The following is a 22,208-nucleotide window of genomic DNA, read 5'->3' as shown; positions in this document are numbered from 1 at the left end:
GGGGGTCTGAGTACAAGTTTTCTGTCTGTGCTTGGGAGAAAACCACTACTTCCCACTAGAACATCAGGACAGATGATAGACAAGAAATATTCTTTTAGCACTCTTGACCTTTTCAACTTTTTAAACTTTTGTGGTAAGCCACAGTCAGAATGAGAACAGAGTAAAGGTGGATCAGGCTGTAGGGAGTCCAAGGTCACCTCCTGAAGCTCATGTCACCAGCTACTGATAAATCCCAGAAATCCTAGCAGCACGGACTTCCTTTGTTTCTCAAAGGCAGGATTAGGAGTGAGGAAAACTTGTCCCATTTGGAGAATACTTTCTGAAGCCTGAATGCTCTTTCTTCAGTTGCTAGACTGTTAAATTTTGTCGTCTTTAGTCAAAAACTTGCACTGGAAAGGTAGACTAAAAACATTAATTACAGGCCTGACAGGAGGAGATATCACTCAAGAAACAGGGAGCTCAGTTGGACTACAGACTGACTGGCAGTTCCTTGAGCTCTTTGAGAGCTTGAGTGGGCAAATAACTCCCTGTCAATCCTTATCTTCTACACGGGGAAGGCGTGAGAGGTTAGAAAAGGGTTATGTGCATTCCAGTATACACCCCCTCTCTTTAACACCTTAGCCACAGACTACAGAAATTACAGGTTGCTTCATGCTCTCTTTTCATCTCATTAGTTCAAGACAGACAGATACTTACGCTTTTTCAACACCAGTGGGTCAGGAAGCATACACGTGCGTGCACATGCACACGCAGAGGCACACCCCCTTTATATGATCAGTGTTAACATCGCATGATCTTTTAGAGAGTCATACTACATACATTTTTTCCTGAGTCCTACAGTGATTACCAAAACATCTTCTGTGATACTTCTGAATCTAAAACTGCTGATACTGAAAATTCCTTGTGGATATTTCTATTGACTTCAGTGCTTACGGCCTTGGTCCATATCTGACTTTGGCCCCAGCAGTGTTTCCCAGCCTTGCTGTGTGTGCCTGGCAGCTTTGAAAGCATTTTTTGAGGGTAAAGCGTAGAAAGGTCATCTAATTGAAATGCCTCTTACCTGCACCTTTGCTTTTATTCTGGAAGCGTCCTCTGAATCTGGCTCTTGGTAGCTGGGCAAAATAAGGATCTTGCCTTATTGCCTCTTTCTGTATTGATACTTTTCCTGGTATACCTCTCTGTGTGAGCTGAGTCTTTCCTGAATCTGACCCTGGCAGCAGATCTTCCCATGGGCACATTTTGTGTGCTGTGAACCAACGCTACAAAGTTCCCTGCATGGCATTCCACCTATATGACATTTTCCCAAGGACCAATTGTGGATTACTTATAAAAATTCATAATATTTGGATCACTCTCATTTGCTTCAGCTGGAGCTGAATACATTTTGCAGAAAGTGAAGAAATTCTCTACAATGAGCAACTCCCAAATTCCCTTTTGTACCCTTCCTCCTTCCAGCGTCCACCCCCATCTCCCCAGCTACCACTGCAGAGAACTGACCCAATGATAAGCTGAGGAGTAGATTTGCAAAATGGTACATTAATGGCATTCCCCTCTGCCACCTTTGTTTATTCCCATCTTAATGCCACACAATAATTGTAAAAGAAACCCTTAGCCTTGCTTGCTCTCTCCCTTCCCCCATTCTCTCCCTCCTGACAAAGTTTCAAATAAACCTTGAAACCCACTATCAGTTGTAAAGCATCTAATCAATGAAAGACAGAGGAGTCAGTAATATGAAACCCTCTGCCTTAAGATCTTAGTGTTTCTTACTGAACTTCAGTCTAAGGTCAGGCATTGTAGCTGCTGTTTGGCTTGATGTTCATTGAATACAAAGTCAAACAAAGGGCAAGCCTGAGTGGGTTATTCCTCTGTTTACAAAGCAAGCAGCATACTCACTTCTGGCAAAGTGGACATTAAAAGGGCATCCTCATCTAAAAGACTATGGAGACAAACAGGGAGATTTTGTATGGCAGGACCTGGAGCATCTTTCTCAGTGGGTTGCTTTGTCCCTGAGTATTGATGAACTGCAGACAACTCAAGCAGCAATGACTGCAAGACACTGAAGGACATAATTTGCAAAGAAAGTGTTTTTAAAAGCAAAGCCTGCGCAAGATAGCTGAAGTCAGTACCTCCTACAAAGCCCCTTTAAATCCACAGAAAGTCCTCCTGTCTTCAGTTAGCTTTTACAGCAGCCCTAAAGGGAGACAGCAGGGGATGGGGAGATTCCAGCCATACCTGAAACAGGAGAGGACAGAAACCATTTAAGGATGTAAAAATACAAATACAGTGAAATGAAATTACAACAGCAGCACCCGACAACCATACAAAATTCACCAATGTTTTGGCATCATATCTTCAGGAACAGGAAACCCCGTGTTTTTATGATGGCTCTAATTTGATATGCTTTAGCTCTGAGAAGTGTACAGCAACAAGACAAAATAATTGATTTTTATGGGGGAAGGTGGGATTAGAAAATATAATGCAGATAGTGGATCTGTGTCTTGAATGTACTTTTGCTTTCTTACCGTGAGGTTCCTAGGGAAAACAGTATTTTCAGGCTCAAAAAGAGTTTCTGTGCAGACATTTATGGATAAAAGTTCTTCCCTGCTACGATCTCCCTACAACAAATGAGGACTAATAGGTTTTAATGTCTGGTGTCTTCAAACAGTTTTGTCAACAAGCAGCTGAGATGTGTTTATATTTCAAAGACAGTCTATTTAGTTAAATTGCCAAGTATTACAAGTGTTGTGGTTATGGCAATGCCTCAGGTCAAGACCAGAAATACAAAGTGCAATAACGTGCATTATTCAGAAGGTCACCTTACTGAGGACAACCCACCCTGCAGCCGGTGGGAAGACTTTCTTTACTAATCCAGTAACTATGTGCAAAATATATACTTACTTACTGTCAAACTCCCTTTTTGCACTGCAAATTGCAAATAAAAAACTTCTGCTTAATCTGGTTGGACAGGTATTTTAGCTTAGACACAAGAGCTACTAAGGTGTTTTTGTATTACCTTTGTCTCTTCCTCAGCATTTGTGATATTTCTGAGAAGCTCTTTTAAAGATGTTTTGCAGTAAAATTTCCCAGTGGAATGGGAGAATTTCAGGCCTGACAGAGAGTCTTCGTTGACTAAAATCATTGGTCTCTACAGTTTTGATTCTGAATCAGACACAAGTATTCCACTGGTGTAGTTCCAAAGGATTTGCTGGAATCCCTCTGATTTACACCCATATGAGATCAGCATTAGGCCCAAGTGTTTTCACTTTTCATTTGTTATTCTTGGCCCTAGTGTCCTTTTACCACTGTTGAATACAATGTTCCTAAAACACCAGATGTGCTTGTGAGAGGAGGGAATACAGCAAAAAAAAATAGATTGCAGGGATTCACTAAACAACACATGATCTGTACTTTTTGCCCCATAGTCTGAATTCTGGGCTTTAACACTAGTATAGCTGCATTTATTTGCACAGGACTGTTTCTGATTACCACTGGGAAATGAAGTTATAAATCCTTCCTAGCATAAGTACTTCTGTTACAGTAGCTCCTTTCCAGGATCATTGTGCTATGCTTAGCATCAGCTTGCACAATTATTGATGCTTAACATACAACATTGGTGACATGTTTTGTACAAAGTCAGGGTTTCCAATCACTTTTATAGTATTTCAATCACTATATTACCTATTGGTTTCAAAGTATTATGAGCTTTGCTGCTCTTTCACTACAGACAAACTCAGCAATCAGATGCTTGGAGACCTTAAGTAACATAGTTATTACATGTAGTTCATGCCAGTTATCACATAGTTTATGCCAGTTAAAACTGGTGGGAGATCCAAATCTGCCCCAGTATCCAGGATTCTTTCATGTGGTAGGAAGAACAGGTTCAAATCTGCAGAGTGATGGACACTCTGATCTTAAACAGTGAAGCATTAAACAAAGTGCTGAGCGTTGGATGAGTAATGTGACCAGCAACCCATATGCTCTTCACCCTGCACAGCCAAGTCTTGCATGAACAGGGAAGCCAAGGCTCTATATGATCACCTGCATTATTTTGTACTTGAACCTGAGATCTGGATACTATAGCCAGGGTATAGAAAACTACTCACAAAGTCATCTGCTTAAAAGATCTGAGGCATCTTCACTGGCTATGGAAGCTATACAGAATTGCTTTCTCCCATGTCGAAATTACCAGGGAAATGTTTTCTCCCATATTGAAATTACCAGGGAATTGTTTTCTCCCATGTTGAAATTGCTATTGCCACTGAAGACTAGGCTGCAGATAAGGGAAATGAGTGGATGGAAAAAAAGCGGCCAGAGAGCATCAGCATTCTAGTATGTATCCCATCAAAAATTAATTTTCAGTTTGTAAGAGTGAGCTGTTGCTAAACTAGTCTTTTGTGATGATAAATGTTTTGAAACATTTCTTAAAGCATTGACAGTCATGCAGGCTGTAGCAGTAAGTTTAGTACTTTAGAGCTATGTTATGTTCTCATTTATACCGCAGTATATTTGGAGTTAATCACTTGATGCCAGAAATATACCTTATGTTAACGCTGGTACTAATCATGAGTATCCACTTTCTGCTGCACAAGAACTGAAATCAAGCACCCGGAGCAAGATCCAACCCTTCACTACATGTGCATGAATAAAGGTATTGGTACTTCCAAGTAACAGTGTGTCCATCTTGGTTGCGCCATGAAGCAAGGGCTGCCAAGATAGAAGAGAGGGGGAAAAGGTGCTGTCCTTGATAGCACCCTTGCTTCCCAGGGATCCATAACTGATTCAAGATCTTCTGGCAGAAAGCAGAGACCTTATGTAGACTCATACTGGTATGATTGCATCAGTATGGTCGTTTATTATGGCTGTTTATCTAGGCACAAATTCTTCTTATGAGGTACTCAAAATACAGACAAGGTTAGTCCCTCCTGTCCTAAAAAATATTAGAAAACAGTCTTGGCAGTACTTTCCCCTAAGCCAATCTCTAAACTGTTATTCTGCACGCAGAGTGTTCTATATGGGGGTGGCTTTCAGCTCAGCAGTAAAACCAGGGACTTAACTAATTGTGTCAGTTAAAATCCTATATCGCTTTCTTTGTAAATCTCTCTTATCCTCCATGGGTAATCAATTAAATTATGTCTAAAAGTCCCTCTTAGTTTTATTAAGAACATGATATTGAGTACTTTATTCTTAGATCCCTTGAGTAATATGCATTCTTTACCTAAAACAGACTTTCATCCCAGAGGTGGCTGAACTGCAGTGGTGAGCAAAATATTCTTATGTATAGAGTAAATAAGCACGTGGTGAATTTCACTAGGTACTTGGAGATCTTTGGGCAGAAGATACAGAATAGTCAGTCAGTCCTTGGCAGGAGTACACATGGGCTTTAGATGATGGGTCAACCGAAAAGGCCAGGAGTGTTTAGAATCTAATAACAGAAGCTGAAGACTTACACTGAGCCACCTTTTCTCCTCTTTTCACCTTTTCGTACTCAATTTTTCAGTGTTACAAAAGAAAGTGCATTTAAAAAAGGTTTTCTATTGCATAAGCAAAAGGTGTCAAAGACATTAAAACCTAAAATAAGTACAGTGGCTTTAAAAACACTTCCACTTTTCACTGTCTTACCAGTATTTCATCTGGGACCTGAAGGGGTTGCTCAAGGAATAAGAGACAACATCATACCTGCGTTAATATTTTAAAAAGTCTATTAGGGTAATGGTTCTGTGACATGGATCTTAGTGACAGGTCATCAAATACCTGTGCTCCAGAGGTTTTAAGGATTTGACTGAAATGCACTGAAGGTAATGGAAACATCCCCAGAGACTATAATGTACCCCTGAACTTTTCACTCTGCTTGTGCAATTTCAAATGTTTGCTCTTTCTGCTGTAAATTCTCCATTCCAGAAGGTTAATTACGTATCATTAGTCCTTTACAAAGTCGTGGGGATGCTCCTCAAGGTAGTAAGCAAAGGAAAAATAAATGGATGTTATTTTTCAGTCCACCATCCCATGCTTCGTTCTAAGTGAATTTCATGTCTTGAAAAATGTCAGGTTGATGGCCCAGGCACAGGCGTTCTCCTTTCATCTACAAACACTTACTCCAGCAGCAGAACAAAAGCCTTCTCCATACTGATCCCTGACAGTACATCTTCAAACTGAAGAGACTTCAAATGGGAGGCCCTCTAAGTCCTTGATCTGTCTGGCAGCTTCTCTAACAAAGGGGCAAATTTGTGATGGTGCTTTTTATGATACGCTTCTCTAGCAGAAACTCAACTGGGAGTCTCAAATTGTCTCAGAGATCAGTGCTGTGTAGTATTATTATTCACTGGTGTCCTAAAAATAGTTCTGATTAGATTATAATAGATAGAAATCCACAGAAACAGCTTTGAATGCTAGCAGTTTATTTTGGAATAAACAGAATTTTTTCCTAGTAAAATCTATCATTATGCTAGAAAAAAAAAAAAATTGCTCCCAAAGGAAAATCATTTTGTGCTCTTTATATGCCCATTAACTAATATAAAGGGTGTTTTGTTTTATTATACTTTTTACAATAAAGCCTGTAGTGTGGAAGCCAAGAAATATGATAACAAAAACATTTCTCACAAATATCACCAGTCTTGTGGAAATGCTGAGCGTGGTACCTGATTATATCAGGCATCTGTGACGGCCCATCATGTAGTCATTAGAAGGTCACCATTATCCAAACAGGCAAAGGAGAATTGTAGTCTTTCCCACCATATAATCCACAGCAAACGCAAAGTGTATTGGGGGGTATGAGTTAGCGTGATAAGGTAACCATCTTGTTCACAGATGCCTGAAACAGGATTTCCAAAAGCCACTATTTATAAGGCTTCATCCTGACTCACATTTTTTTCTTCTCTTTATAGTAGAATCACTGTTTCAGGAGCAGTTCTTCTTCCTTGAAAACTAGTTTAGAAATTTTTTCCTGTCAGGCATCCCCAGCCATCTAAATGAAAACAGCAGCTTAGAAACTGGTATTTTATCCTGGTCACCTGCAGACAGAGGCTCTGGGAACACTACCTGTTTCCTGATTTGAAACATCACAACCAGATGTTTTCCCTCACCACTGAGGACTAATGGCAGTTTGCATCCCTCACTCATGAGGGAGAAAAGGGAGGGAAGGATGCAGAAAGCTTTACAAGCCTCCTGGATGGAGTGATGTTGAGAGAAGGAAGTTCCTGCTCTTTACTGTCACAGGACAGCCTTGCCTTCTGCCAGCCTATGATAATGAACACCACAGGCACTTGCCTAAAGGGTCTCAATTTAAGCTTTTTTCCCCCTAATGAATCAAAGGAAAGGAACAATTCAACCTACCAAATAGGAAAAAATCCCTGTTGTGCTTCTGCCCAGGCAGAAGTGCCTGTCGAATACTGCAAGGGAAGGGCTGCCTTTGTGTTGGACTGTTGGATGGGTGTCTGTGTCCATCCCCTACCAAAGCACTGCATCTACCCCTCCCTATTTGCATCTCTCATCTGGGCGAATTCCCAGCACCTGCGCATTTTTCAATACAGAGCTGGACCAGCTGCTTCTGCCAGTTTCTTAGAGGGCCAGCATGACCTGCTATGAGCAGCAGCAGGGGGAGAAGGACAGCATGTCCTTCTGCCAGCCCCTACATAAAAAAGAAAGTTGCAATTTACCTTTCAATACCCCTAAAGTAGACATGGAGAGGGACTCTGTACCCAGACAGAAACAGGGCTATCAGCAGTGCTGAGAGATGGAGTTGCATCTTTGTTGGCATGGGCAGCCTGCTATGTGCTGTCGCACGTGTGGGGCAGGGTGTGATAACAATTAGCTTGTCTCTGGAAGCGATGGGGGGAAAAAGAGAAATTCCATTCACACCACAAGATTTTATTCTCTTCTTTTTTTTTTTTTGTCCCTGCCTAAATGTATGTGCCTATCCAAGATGCTCCTGTATTCTAGCATAACAGCCAATGGATAACAAAAACAACTGGAAAACTGAATCACAGGAAAGGAACACAAGGAAGCAAACTGGAGAACATATAATAAAACAAATCATATTTTACACTTACAAATTCCCTCTCAGACTAAAGGCTACTCAGAAGTACTTTCAAGGAATAACCAAAAAGAAAAGAAATTAATTGCTGAGACCCATGAATACTTTAAAGGTTAACAGACTGGCCAACCAAACTGGTGTAGGGGCAACCTAAGTTTCTAAGGAAACTATACACTAGTCAGATCCTTGGTTTTGAAAAAGTCTTCTGTGAGTTCTTTTCCCACTGAGCCTTGTGGATTTACTTCGGAGGGTTAAACAAGCCTAAAAGGCTCTTAAGCTTTGGACTGTCTGTATCAGACTTCTAAAATCTTCTGATCGTTTCAAAGATCCCTTTTGTTTGACTATTTTTTAGTATAACTGGTTTCTACCTTTATAAAATTTCTGCTCTTTCCTCAGTTCTTCTAGCACAATTTAGGGACTGTAGTGATAGGGCAAGGGGCAACGGGTTAAAACTGATATAAGGAGGAAATTCTTTACTGTAAGGGTCGTGAGGCACTGGAATGGGTTGCCCAGGGAGGTTGTGAATGCTCCATCCCTGGCAGTGTTCAAGGCCAGGTTGAACAGAGCCTTGGGTGACATGGTTTAGTGGGAGGTGTCCCTGCCCATGGCAGGGGGGTTGGAACTTGATGATCTTAAGGTCCTTTCCAACCGTAAAATAGTTAGGATTGATTGCATAATTTGATTCTATAATTTAAGAGCAAATCCATAGAAGTCAGTGGTGCCTGTCACAAAACCTGCCTCACTGCTGGGTTTTGGTATCTTTTTAAATTGTTTTTCCAGCAGCATCGGCATTTCCTTCTCCTCCCCAAGCCACCTCACCTTTTTTCCAGTCATCTATTCTTTTCACTATTATTTTAAGTACACCAATAACAATATTGATGTAAGTTCAGTCCAGAGTGCTTAAAATAATAGAAAACCACAGGCAAACCCTTTGACTTCTTTTTCATACTCAGTGTGGAACTGTTAGCACAAAAGCTGATAGCTAATAATGAGCAACCCTATTGCGAAGGATGCTGGAACACTAAGCTATTTTTGCGGGCTGATCCAAAGTATAAGGAAGTTAATGGATGGCTTTATACTTCAGGCTTTAAGATGATGAGCCGGCATCAGGTTTTAAGAGGATGTATAATAGGCTAATTGTTCTGAACAGATAACGGCAATTTGGAGCTGGATGTGTATAATGGAGTATTCATTCTTTTTATATGAGGTAAAGCAATTTTTTTTTTCACTCTTTATAAACCAGTTTACCAAGGAATTTAATGCAAGAAAAAACCGAATGTATTTTGGAATTTAATATTTTAAATTTAATATTTTAAATTCCAAAATGTAATAATTTTGGAAGGGTTGGATTACCTACCTGCACACCTGACAGCAAATTCATTGCTGATTGGAGGAATTAGTTCTACTCAAAATGGCTGCAGTACATACTGTGGTGTGCTGTATGCTGCCTACATTACCTGCAGAATTACCAGAGAAGACAAATGCTAATATAGTCAGAATAGCATCACAATGAGGAAGAAACCCCACACACAACATGACAAAAAGAATGAAACTGTTCTCAGTTACGTATCCGCAGCCCAATTGATCTCTGTGGGGGTTGCACAAGAGTCACATTTGCCTCAAAAGATCTAAAATAAAAGTGGAAGGGAATAGCTGATGACTAACGGGGAAGTTCAAGGGAAAGACCCCTATTATAATACAAAACATCTACTTGGAAACGTAGAACAGCTGAAAATGAAAGTAATTTGATAACTTTATGAAGAGAAGAAGCTCAGATGTTTAAGTCATCACTGAAGCTGGAACAGCAAGCCTGAGTCCTGGTACTAGTTACCACTTTGCTACCCCTGCAGGCAGCCGAAAGTGGAGCTCCATCTGCAAGTCCAACAGCCCAAGATAACAATCGCTTGGAAACATTTGTGCCAAGTGTGTCTCCATTACTGCTTTCCCACTAATGCAAAGGATAATAGGATCAGAAAGATGCAGGTCTGGAAAGGGCCTCTGTAAGTTTTTTAATTGGTTTCCTGCCCAAAGGCAGAATGAACTGTACTTATGCTATTTCTGGTAAGTGAGCATCTAACCTGTTCTTAAAGGTCTCCACTGATGAGGCTTTGCAGGCTCAGAGGAGAGGGCAGGTGGTGGTGACACCCAACAGGGTATGGCAGGATGGAAAGGCAGAGCGAGTTGGAGAACCAGGTAACCAGGAAGAGCTGGGTGCAAGAGCAAGGGAATGTGATAAAAAGCAACAAAAAAAGTGAAAAATCTCAGCCATTACATCTATAGGAAAAATCCAAAGAATTTGGGGAGCAGGATACAAAAGCCAGAGCAAGGCTGTTTGTCAGTAATGATTTGAGGAAACCTGGAATTCACACGGAGGAAGTTTGGTAAGAGAAGGAGGACTTGTATAGCAGGAAAGGGGTACTAGTGCTGGACTCTCTGAGCATTCTATTATTGTTGTTGTAACTGCTAAGTCCATGAGTTAGGGTCTCATGATCAGCACTTAAATGTTTTCATATTTCGGTCAAGTGTGAAAGCCTAGCTTGCGACAGGAAGTTCTTTCCTGAACATCTGCCAAGTAATGCTGCCACTGTAAGGCTGCTAGGCCATTAGGGAGAACTTCTTTCTAGGATAGCAAATTTCATATCTACATTTGACAAGCAGTTTGCATCCACTGAAAACAGTAAACCAGTACTAGATGAGGAGAGGAACATAGGAGAAAGAAAATGGAGGCTGAGTACTTCACCTGGTATATATTACCTTGCTGCCTGGACTAGCTGACTTGACAACACCCATGGATCGCTGGAGACAAATTGAAGAAGAGCATCCTCAGGACTTTGTTTAGATACTGAACACCTCTATGATGCCAAGATGTTTCGACCAGTGAGGCTTATCATATGGAAGTGAAAGATCAGGTGTCATTCTACAGCTAGGGTTAAATAGGGTGTCCACTCAGACTGTGGTGATGAACCCTTTTGGCCTTTTAGTTCAGGTATCCTAGGAGTGTCCACAACCAGTCAGTAATCCTGGTCTCAGTCTATACCTGAAATGGAAATTCACTCAGAACAGTGCTACTTCCAACGCTTGCATTCCACCTACCTGGTACATAAGTGGCTTTGAAGAGCCATATGGCCTTTGGAAGAACAAGAGGCATAAGGAAGAGACTAAAATTCCCTAAAACCAGCTGAAGTTACAGCACACTGTATGTGACTATTTATTATCACTAAACATACTGTCTTGAGGCTGACTGCACACAAGGATGCAAATTCACATAAGACAGGGTAAATTAAATAAAGCTTTGCTTAGTAATATGGTTTTCAAACACAAATCTCAGCAGAAACAGGCAGAGAAGTTGCATTTTAGAGAAACCCCCTCTGTCTGTCTTAAATGGGCTTCACCGTTGATCTCACTGTGAAGAATTACGTCAGCAGTTGAGACAGTGACAACAGAAGCTTATATAATAATGCTCATCTTATTTCTAAGTAAAGAACAGTAACTATAAAGGTAAAGAACAGTACTATACCACATAATCAGCTCCAGGCCAAATCTCAGCTTCTTTGAGTGAGATGATGTAATGGCTTGAGCCTGGAATGACACTGAGTAACAATAAGAAAGGATGCTCTGTAGTATCTCTGTGTAGGGCCTTGCTGCCCCAAATGCAAGAGGCTTCCTATAAAAAAAGCTGTGCTCTGCATTGACAGGATTATTGCTTTGTTGGGGGTGGCTTATGCTATAGAAAGCCACTCTCTGGCTCACATGTCAGGTGTTGAATACATTATACAAGTGCAGCAGAATTACGTGATTACTCAGGAGAACATTCTGAAGTAATAAAAAGTTTTAAGAGTGAGGCAGGATCTCGAACAACTCTGATGAAAGTATTGCTTTCCTGCCTTTTCTCCATGCAATGGTGAAATGTCACAGCACTTCGGCCAGCAGGCAGCTACCACCACATTTCAAGACCTTTTGTCGCTTTCTTTCCTAGAGAGTTTTAAGTTAGCCAGCTGAAGAGCATGCCTGAACTCCCATGAACTCAATGTAGCGTGAAAACAGACAAAAGTGGTCATTCTGGCCACCACAAAGGAGGATATCTGTTTGTATAGCAGCAAGGGTGAACCTGCAATCCCTGCTGATGAAACTCTGCCTGTATTCCACCCACGTGACTCCACTTTTGAGACAAGTAATGGCTGCATGTATTGCTCTGAGGCCAGATTTGATGCAAGAGATTCCTTCTCTGTCTCCAGTGTTATTTTGGTGTATTTTATTTGGCCCAGAATTTGGGAAAACAAGAGGGAGGTTTTCCGCAGGGAGTGGAATGAGGAGGCAGGAAGGGCTACCATATTTCTACAGACGGAAACTCCTACAGTGTCAGAGTCCAGCACTGCTGCAAGTGTCAACAGATCAAATATGATACAGAAGGCCCTCTGCCAACTCACTGCTACTGCAGCAGCAAACTGGGAGGAAAGCAGAAACTAATATCCAGTACCACCAAGCTAGGTTCAGTCTTTCCTGCAGAGGGATGGAGCAGGAAGAAATGCGTTACCACCTTCTCCTTTCCATGCAGTATGACACGGGCTGGTCCAGGGACCCCAGCAGGACATGGCTAATCTAGAAAGGCTCAGAGCCAGGGTCTTTAGGCCATCTGCTGAGTCAAATCTGGTGGCAGCAGCCTCTGCGGTAGGATCTTAATATATGGAGTCCTTGTCCCAGTTACTGCCTCCCAAGGAATACCCCGAAACTGAAGTTGCCCCCAGAGCATGGTCCTGTAAAATGCCCCACCATGCCAGCAGAAGTGATTCAGACTGATAGCTGCTGAAGGCAACAGATTGAGCAGTAATTAGCTGTTGTTAGTCATCCTCTTCCTGAGTACAAGTGGTGTAGCATTTGATTATTTCAACACAGTTGGATGTGGGAGTTAAGGTAGGCCTGGAAACATTTTCCTGACAGCATACTTCTCAGCAATTTTAAAACACCTCTCATGTTGACACTCAGCATAGCATTTCAAATAAAATGCTATTTCCTCTTGTAGACCGGTGAGGAAAAAATGCTGTCACAGGTTTTATAACAAACATTAGGTACGCAGCAATCATACCCATTGTGCAATCTGGGATTCAGGTACGAAAACAGTCCATAGATGGCTAAGAGAGACATACTGGGTGTCTCAATAAGCTGAGTAAGATATGAACTGCTTGCTGAGGACCACAGAGAAGGGACAGGGTTGAACGGGTTAGTGCGACAACTTCACATGGGTGAGTGTGAAGAACAAAAATGCATAATTTTTAGACTGGAAGCTAAAAACCGATGCTGCTGGAGGAAATGTGGGTTACTTGTGCTCAGCTAAGATCTTCTTATTCCTTTCTCATGACACCATGAAAAGGTGCAGTGGTCTGCCTTCAGCAGTCTTCTGTCCTGATAGATATCCACCACATAGTGTCAGGGGTGATGTTTATTCATACCACGAAAAACCGCATTCTCTGAATAGAAAAAAAAAACAACAAAACTTTTTGTAAGGGTTTCAATAACCTTTTTTTCTTTTTTTGGTGGTTTTTTTTTTTTTTTGACCTGCTGCCTCAGTATTCCATCCTCCTCCTAAATTCACAATGCTCCAAAAAATTTGAGAGCTACCTTTCTCCTACTTTTCTTTGGAGCGGGTATGTTTATACTTCCTACTCATCTCTTGTTATAGCACCTGGAACACTGAAGAAATTTATGTGGATCCTCTCAAATCCTGGATGCACAGTATTCCCTTTGAAGGGAAGCATTTAGGGACATCTACAGATCCTGAGCAAGAATGTCCCTGCCCACTGCAGCGGGCGTCAGACTTAGATGACCTTTAAGGGTCCCTTCCAACCCAAACTATTCTGTGACTCTATGGCGATGTTCTCAAATTCCACAGCATGAATTTCTGAGTGGTAACAGAGGATGTAACAAGGAAAGTTACTTTATATAATTTTTTGCTTTGGAAGGGTTTAATAAGACTCAAGCAAAAAGTAGTTAGGATCATATTAGGATTCTAGCATCCCAATATCATGTGCTCAGACTAAGAGCGTCCTATGGACAAGTGGGGCATGCATGGCATAAATCCATGACCAAACATAAGATAAATATAGATAGTACAATATAGGATAGATAAATCCATGATCAGCTGTTTAAAGGCAAAAATATTTCATTCTTACTAAGCAAACTAGAAAGAGAAAGGAATCAAGACAGTAAGCTAAATAAGTACTCTGAAATTGCTTAGTCCAACATTTAGAGCATGTTGTTGTCAGCCTGCATTTTTAAAACTCTGAACCAGCCAGCTGAGTTAGCTGAGCTGCTAACAAGCAGGTCAGGAACCACACCACAGCCGGTGGTTACTTCTCTCTCCTGCACAAAGATCTCAACAGCATTGATAAAATGATACAAACAGCTTAATATCCTGGCATGATGTACAGGTGTTACCAGTTATACAGGTGCTAAAGAGGCTATATGTCTTGATTTTGAAACAGGAGGGGTGGATGACCAAGAAAGTGCCAGTATTCAGGGTGTGAAAATTAAGAGATGTAAACCAATGTGGGTTGTTTTTTTCTGAACCAAATTATTTCCAACTATACCATTTTCTGAAAATGATGAATTCATTGTTCTTAGCATCATGGTGATGGACTCTGTTTATTACTGTTTGAGCAAGTAATCAGTTTTATGTTCTAATATGTCTCTCATCTTAGGTGTTTTAACTTGGTAAATTTTGAATGCTCTTTTGGGATCATCACTGAAACTATGTTAAGGAATGCAGTATCAGTTCTATCTTATTGGAGATCATTCCACATTTAAATATATTCTAACTTTTTGACTTTTCATTCCACAATTCACCCCAGTAGTTCTAATGCTACTTTCCTGGATTACCTTAACCGTCTCTGGGGTTTAATGCTTTCAATATTTATAGTCTGTTATAATGGCCAAATAATCACATTTCTAGTCCTTGATAACAACTGCATAGTATTAATGCCTAAATTTTAGCAGAACTTCAGGCTCTTTAAGGAGGTAAATAATAGCTTCATAAAGAAGAAAACATCACAGCATTGTGATCGTCCTCCTTTTTGTTGGTTTTATATTTCAGTTAACTGTCAATACAATCTACCATGTGTGATGTTACATACCTGATACAGTGAGGGGCCACAAAAGATTCAGATTCAAGCAATAAACATAACTTGTATGGTGTGTAAGCTAACATATATGATGTTTGAATTTTGGGCAAAGAAACAAAGCATTAGTTAGGCTTTTTTTTTAGATTAGAAAGAAAGCTCATGCAGATGCTGAGGACAGAATTTACACAAACTCAGACATTTGTGTGATTTGTACCTCATGGTATCTTGGGCTGCTGCCAGAAGTGTAAGTTGCTCAGGGACTGTTTGGTTCCCCTGAGATTACATATTCCCTATAATGCAGGAAGTGTTCAAAAAGTAATTTACTCACTGCAATGTTAGAAATCCTAATGAGTGGATCTATATTTCTTTCTGTATCTTTTCTGCTTCAAAATCCTGGCAAACCTTGTAATGAATGTTGTGTAATCTCTGTCACTTGATTGTGGATCTAATTTTAGGTACTGATGTTTGATCTGTGGAATTTTAGTACTTTAGGAGAGACCAGAATGACCTGCATTTCCATGACCTGTGTTGTTTTGAATCTTAACTTCTGTACCTGTAGTCACATAATCATTAAGAGCCTGATCCTTCAGACTCTTAGCACTGTGTGCAATGTAAAATGTCAGTGGGACTGTTCATGGGACTAAGTACTGCTTCTCAGCTGAAGTGTTTGCAGATTTGGGTCCTGACAGTGCTCATTTGTGTGCCTGTCTCCAGCCACACTTAAGAAGCTACTGATGGGGCTACAAGGTGCTGGGAGTAAACACCTCATGGTTCAGGTCACAAGCACCAGAAGCAGCTAAGCACTGCATCCCAAAGAGGGTGGAGCTAACTACAGGAAATGAATCTGACTCATCAGAAAGTTTTAATAATTTGCCCTTTATACTGGCGCTGCTGTAGACAATCTGTCTCCTTAATCTTTGTGTAGCTGAAAGTTTTGAAGCTACGGCTGTATCTAAACATACCTGTTTCCTGAGGCTTTGTCTTATCTACCTAAGGCAGCTGAGGAGTTGTCTGAGGAGAAAGACATCACTCCTACATGTCACTGTCTGTTTTTTTAGCATGATGTTGCTTGTGTTCCCACACAGTAACATCTTTCCTTTCCAGCTATCAGTGGCAGTTAATAGTTCGTGGAGAGATGTAAAAGCAGGGGAAGTTGTTTTCGGAGAGCAAGAATACAGAACAAATATTTTTAAGAGACTAGCTTCAGGACTGAAACAGCAGAACCACTGCATTGGTATCAGAGGTCAATGAAGAGCAAAATGTTCCCCAGAGAAAGAAGTGTCATACAAATATATATATGTATATATATATATTTGAAGTACTTCTAAAACAAGTTTTGTCACATCTCAAAGACAGTTGAACTATTAATCTCCATTCTGCTTTGTTTGAGGCTACCTGTTGAATTATTGTGTACCTCAACAGTGTGGAGAGTCTGGTGTTTTGTGATGGAGCTATCGACAATTTGTGACAGTCCTATTAGGGTGTCTGCCTTTAGGTAGTATCACACGGATGCAAGGAAATCAAAACCTCTTGTAGTTTATATCAGTTTTCAAATACACTCAGATCTCTTCTTCCTTCTCATGTGGAAATTTAAGACACTCATCAGCCTTCCAAGATGTCTGATAAACATGAAGTAGATTCCCTCAAGCATTTTGCTTCAGATCAAGCACAGCAAAAGATCTAGCACTATCTGTGAGGCAGCTACAGCTCACTGATTCTCTGCCCAGCCATGGACATGGATTTGATCAACATGAGAGCTGCTCTGACCTGTGCCATCTGGCATGGTCCCCATGAGCTTGTTCACACCAGGTATTTTTTCATTAGACTGTAATTACACTGAAACTACATTAGTGTGAAAACTTTGAACATGTGTAGCAGAGGTAATTCAGGTAAAGAGCTTTGTTTTAAGTCTTTTTTAATACCAGCATGCTTACACCATCAGTAAACACTTTCACTACTCACAAACTCCTATGGTAGGCCATGCATCAGTTGCAGATTGCCAGCGTGTGTTAGGTTTCAACTTTGTGCCGTTGGTCCTGGTCCCCACAGACTATGAGAGGAGCCATTTGAGTTGCACATGGAGAGCTCTGTAATGTGCACAACATGACAGTCACTCTTCATGATGAGTATTTTGCAAGGAGAGAAGTGGTCTGAGGAGGTTACTCTGTATTTATACTGCTCCCTTCAGCCAAACAATCACATGTTCCTTTTCTTTTTAGGACTCCTGCCTTATCAAGACCTCGATTCTGTGAGGTGTTGAGCCGTGCTGTGAGGGGCTGAGTGCTCTCACTTTCCCTGCCATCAGTGGCTGTGGAGAGCACTCATTATCCTTCAGGAATGCTCAACGCCTTTCAGAAATTACAAACACCTTCCAGTACCAGAGACAGAATAAATGACACCGGAACAAACTAATGCTTTGCATTTGGACCAGGCTGTGCTTTTGAAGGACATGAGGAAGTTGTTTATGCTGGACTGTAAGTCTGCTCCTGCCTTGGCTGAAGTGAGTAGTATTTTTCTCCCTTTTTTTTTTTTGTGTGTGTGTACTTTGATGTAGAGAGGAGCAGGACTGGACCTGCTGTGAGAGTGATTGATTTTCATCAGCCTGTGAGCAGTGAACAGCAAGCAGGGCAGGCTGACTGCTGCACAGCATCACTAACAGATTCAGTCACAAACACAGCATCACCATCTTTTTCACACTTCCCTCCGCCCACCTTTATCAAACAGCTCCCCTTCATTAAAGCAGTACCCTTGCTTCGGTGCTTGCTTTAGAAGTGTTATGACACTGCTGTGAAGCACAGAATTCCCTAAAGCTTTAGAGAGAAAAAAGATAAATGAGGCATCCTGAGCAATGACTAAAGACACAGAAAATGAAAGAACACAATGCTGATATCAGCATATATCAGAGTTTCTGCAATGCTTGCTCACTATTTGATACTTCACAAATTTGTTGTGTAAAGAAACATTGCAAGAATAGCCATGAAGGTGACATAAAAAATGAAGTAAGGAATTATTTTCCTCTGCCCCCAAGAATCTGCCATTATGGCTTGATACAGTTTGAAATAGTGCATGAACAATAACTGAGTCTCATGTCTGATAAAATTCAGTGTTTGAGTTATTTTAAATGTCCTTTTATCATGTTCCTGTTAATTGACATTATCTGAATGGATTATGTTTGGGGAATGTACATAGATAAATAGATATGCTAATAATAACTATAATAGTTGATTAGATACAAACAATACAACGAGTGCTAGACTAAAAAAGGTTTCTAATATAATTGAAAATTGTACTTTGGTCATTAAAAACACAGTAACAAACCAGTGATATGTCCTACTGATTCACTGTTTAACTTTCACATGGATAGAATACATTTGCTAATGTAGCTCAACAGAATGGTGAAAGAAGGGAAAGAAAGTTATGCTTTCTTTTCTAGTAGTTAGGATGGGGGTGGATGGGTGGGTGAAAGGGAAACGTAGGTTTCAATCTGAAAAAGAAGCACATGCTAAACTCTAGTTTCATGGTGCAGGGTTGTTAATATTTTCTCAAGCTATAAGAAAAGTCAGACAAATTCATCATCTGTGGATTCAGCCTTTCTTATACAGTCTGGCTGCCTCTTTCACTAGCCCTTAGAGCCCCTGTTTTGCTAGTTAGAGCTCATACTTTGCTCAGGGGTCTTGGCTATTGTGCGGATTGTCTTCTTGCAGAACTAGCAAACTGTAAACCAGGAGAGCACAAAGAGGGATGTTTAGTTTTGAACACTGTAAGACTTGTAATTCTTACTCTTTTTTCAATTCCCATGGCCCCTGCTTGTGGAGAGACTACCCTGTCAGAGGTTTCGGCAGGATTTACCATTCCACCCTATCTGATGGATCACCTGCTACAGAGTCTGAAGACCTAAACTGCCCGTAGATCCTGGGGGTGGTTACAATGATTACATGATGGACTGGAGTTCCAGGGATACTTGCAAGTACAAAACCTCACTGAAGATAAAATAATAATTAAAGAAAATAAATTAGAACAAGTTTCCCATTAAATTGGAAGAGTATCTGCAGAGTATTGCAGAGTATCTGCAAAGCTACTCTGATTTCTCAAGTGTACACTCTTGAAACACTTAGTTTCACTGCCTTCCAGCGCTAAGAAGCAAAAGTGAACACTGTAGCAGAAGCCTAGATTTGAGAAACGCCAAGGAAGAAGAAGAAACTGTGGCAGACAAAAAAAAAAAGGATTTTTAATGTCATTATATGGCACTGTAACTGCAACATGGTAATGTGCAGTAAAACTGTGATGAATAGTTTGCTTTGAAAAGCATTTAGGTTATGGAATAAAATCACATGCATCAAAATTATGGCATAGCCTTCGTATTGCATAATGTATTGCATAAGAGAAGATAGAGAATAGCTGGTTCACATTAATACTTTGTCACATGTGCAGGTCATGAATGCCAACAGTGGATGAAATTTCACTGGAGAAAGCAAAACAGGAAGAAAGTTTCTGATTCGGTCAACTTCAAAATCACACTTCATTCAGAGTAATTTTTTTAAACTACTATTGTTCCAAGCAAGATGACTGTAACTAAAGGAGGCTTGACAGAAGAAGGGTAGTTTTACTATGTCAAGTGTTAGCCCTTTGGATTAAAACAAAAGATCATTTAAGTCTCTTTGCCTGTAATTTCTCAAGTATACTCAGGCTCCTTATTTTTGTGGATTTTTTCTTCCAGCAACGGGCAAAAGAAATATTTTTAATTGGCTGAGGAACTCTGGCACCAAAACTATTTTAATTTGTTCCTAAACATAGAGTACATACAAAATTTACTTCAAGGCTTTATTAAATCTTGCTGCAATACTGAAACTTTCCATTTAACCTAAACACAGTTTTACAGATTAGAAGAAGTAAGATTGAAGGGAATGCAAGCCCACGCTCTTTATTACATTCACCTTTTTTTAGAATGACAAAATTAAAACAACACCCACATAAGAATATAATTGCCAATATCGTTCCACTTCATTTTTCAGAGCCAAAGACAACGAAATCCGTCATTCCATCATTCCCACCTCCAGGTCAGCTGCTCAGCTGTTTTGGGTGGGTTGGTTCGGGGTTTTTTTTTCCGGTGAGATAACTGCTATACCCATCTCTGCCCAGAAGAGGAGCCAGTGAGAAGAGCTGAGTGTTGGCTACCTCGAGCTGAACACGTTGGGCTCAGAGGACTAACCTTGAATTTCAAGAGCACTGAGGAATGTGCTGGATCAGACAGCGGGGAGGTGCTTTTTTACATAATTACCACCTTTTCTTTTTTTTTTAGTAGGAGACTGCCTCAGGCCCCTCTGTGGCTATGAACTGCTGGGCTGCAGGTCTCTTTTGCAAAACTCTCGCTTAATTAAGGGAAAATACATTTAAGAACAACGGATGAAAGGCACTTAAGTAAGAGAGGGGCTACACGCAAGAGCTCATTTAAACCACATGTGTAGACCACAGGGCGGTGGTTCCCCAGCTGCAGTCCATCTACCTTTTGCACTAGATCACAGGGTATGTGGCTGGGCATGGACCTGGGAACTGCTTGCCAAAGACTACTGATGATGCAAGTGGAATTCACCTAATAGCTCCTCTAGCCTGACACCACAAGGAATGATTTATCATTGTATTATTTTAGGTACATGCTCATGAAGTTAAACCAGGCATCAAGCTTGAGCAAGGCTTGCTATCTACTCCTACTTATCCCATCCAAAGGGTTAGTAAAAAAGAATTGGACAGCGGAGAAAGGCAGATCTTTAACATAGTTCCAGAAGGCAACAGCAGTGGTGAACATAGAGTGGTCCAGACCAGGGCAGGTAATGGGGCCTTTGTTGCCAGCCCTTCCTGGAGCTCTGCTACTATGTCCTACTACTCTTAACAGTATAAACCTAGCATGGCTACCTCTGCTGATACACTACAAATGAGTCTTTATTCTGGTGTCTAGAGAGACTCTCAAATACCTGTAGCCAAGTGTTTAGTGCAGCTGAACCCTGCTTGGTATTAGAGGAGATGCTGATGGTCAATTACTTGTTCTGTTGGTCCTGGCAGTGCAGCAGGGATTTGGCAGATTGAATTATAAGTTAAGCAGTTTTGATCCAGTCGCTCTTTAGTGCTAATCAAATTACCATGTTCCACTCAATGTGTTTTTTTTTGTGGAGTGCCTATTCTTGTGCCAATGCAGTTCAAGTGGCACACTAGTACTAAATTAACTTTCTCAGCGAAGGCAAGGTCTAGAAGGCTTAAGCCACATGGAAGCCTTCACTGAAAAGTGGGATGTACACTGAAATGTACAGCAAAGTACATTTTGTTCTCTTTGTGAAGACTATTGTTATTTTGTTGGTCAACACAGAGACAAGTACTACAAAAAAATGCACAGAAAACAACGGCATTCTCATTACCTTGTGGTGTTAAATTTTGTACGTGAGGAATAAGAGCTACTCGGGTTGGTATTTTGTGGCTGGGGACTGCAGAGCTGTGAAAGGGCCACTTGTGTTTTGTTGTGCAGGAGTTAGGGCCTCACACTGGCAACACACAACTTCCTCTAAACTGATGGTTTAAAAGTAACTTTAAAAAAAGTATTTGAAATGCCAGTGTTTGCTGGGAACGTATTATTTACATAGGGAAATTTACTAATATTTTTTTTCCTTAACATAATTTTCAATTTGTAGTTGCCTGAAAGGCATGGTACCAAAATCATTCGCTCCTCCTTCAGTACATTCCCCTTGACTTCAAAAGACAGCTCTTGTAAGAAGGAAAGTGCTTGGTTTTGGTTATTAATACGAAAGAGGAACATGATATAAATAACCTAGATGACTCGCATGTGCCGGTGCTTTTTTAACCTGAAAGTTCCTGATTTGCCCAGTTTGCAGGGGCTCTTGCTGCTCCTCATGGATTCTGTACAACCTGGGTCCTGTGGAATAACAATAATTTTCAGGGCAAAGGCTGCAAATCTACCTTCTTTTCAATAATGGAGAGCACACATTTACATGGCAGTTATTTCTATGTTAGGTTGCCAAGCCAATTAATGCCTCTTTAGATGACCTAAACTCAGGGAA

General features: G+C 40.7%; 1 long non-coding RNA gene across 1 annotated transcript; it reads right to left on the bottom strand.

Moving 5' to 3' along the window:
• Nucleotides 1-1,956: 1,956 nt before the first annotated feature.
• LOC133218030 (uncharacterized) lies at nt 1,957-18,379 on the bottom strand. Its single transcript, XR_009727037.1, has 3 exons — nt 17,856-18,379; nt 9,387-9,486; nt 1,957-2,056 (listed from the first exon to the last, which is right to left on the bottom strand). It is a non-coding gene; the product is annotated as an uncharacterized LOC133218030 (long non-coding RNA).
• Between the last annotated feature and the right edge of the window lie 3,829 nt (nt 18,380-22,208).

Source organism: Neopsephotus bourkii, unplaced genomic scaffold, assembly GCF_033783945.1.
Source record: "Neopsephotus bourkii isolate Nb327-2 ecotype Australia unplaced genomic scaffold, CSIRO-AGI_Nbou_v1 NB_1183, whole genome shotgun sequence".
NCBI classification, from domain to species: Eukaryota; Metazoa; Chordata; class Aves; order Psittaciformes; family Psittacidae; genus Neopsephotus; species Neopsephotus bourkii.
This window is presented reverse-complemented; position numbering and strand designations above follow the sequence as displayed.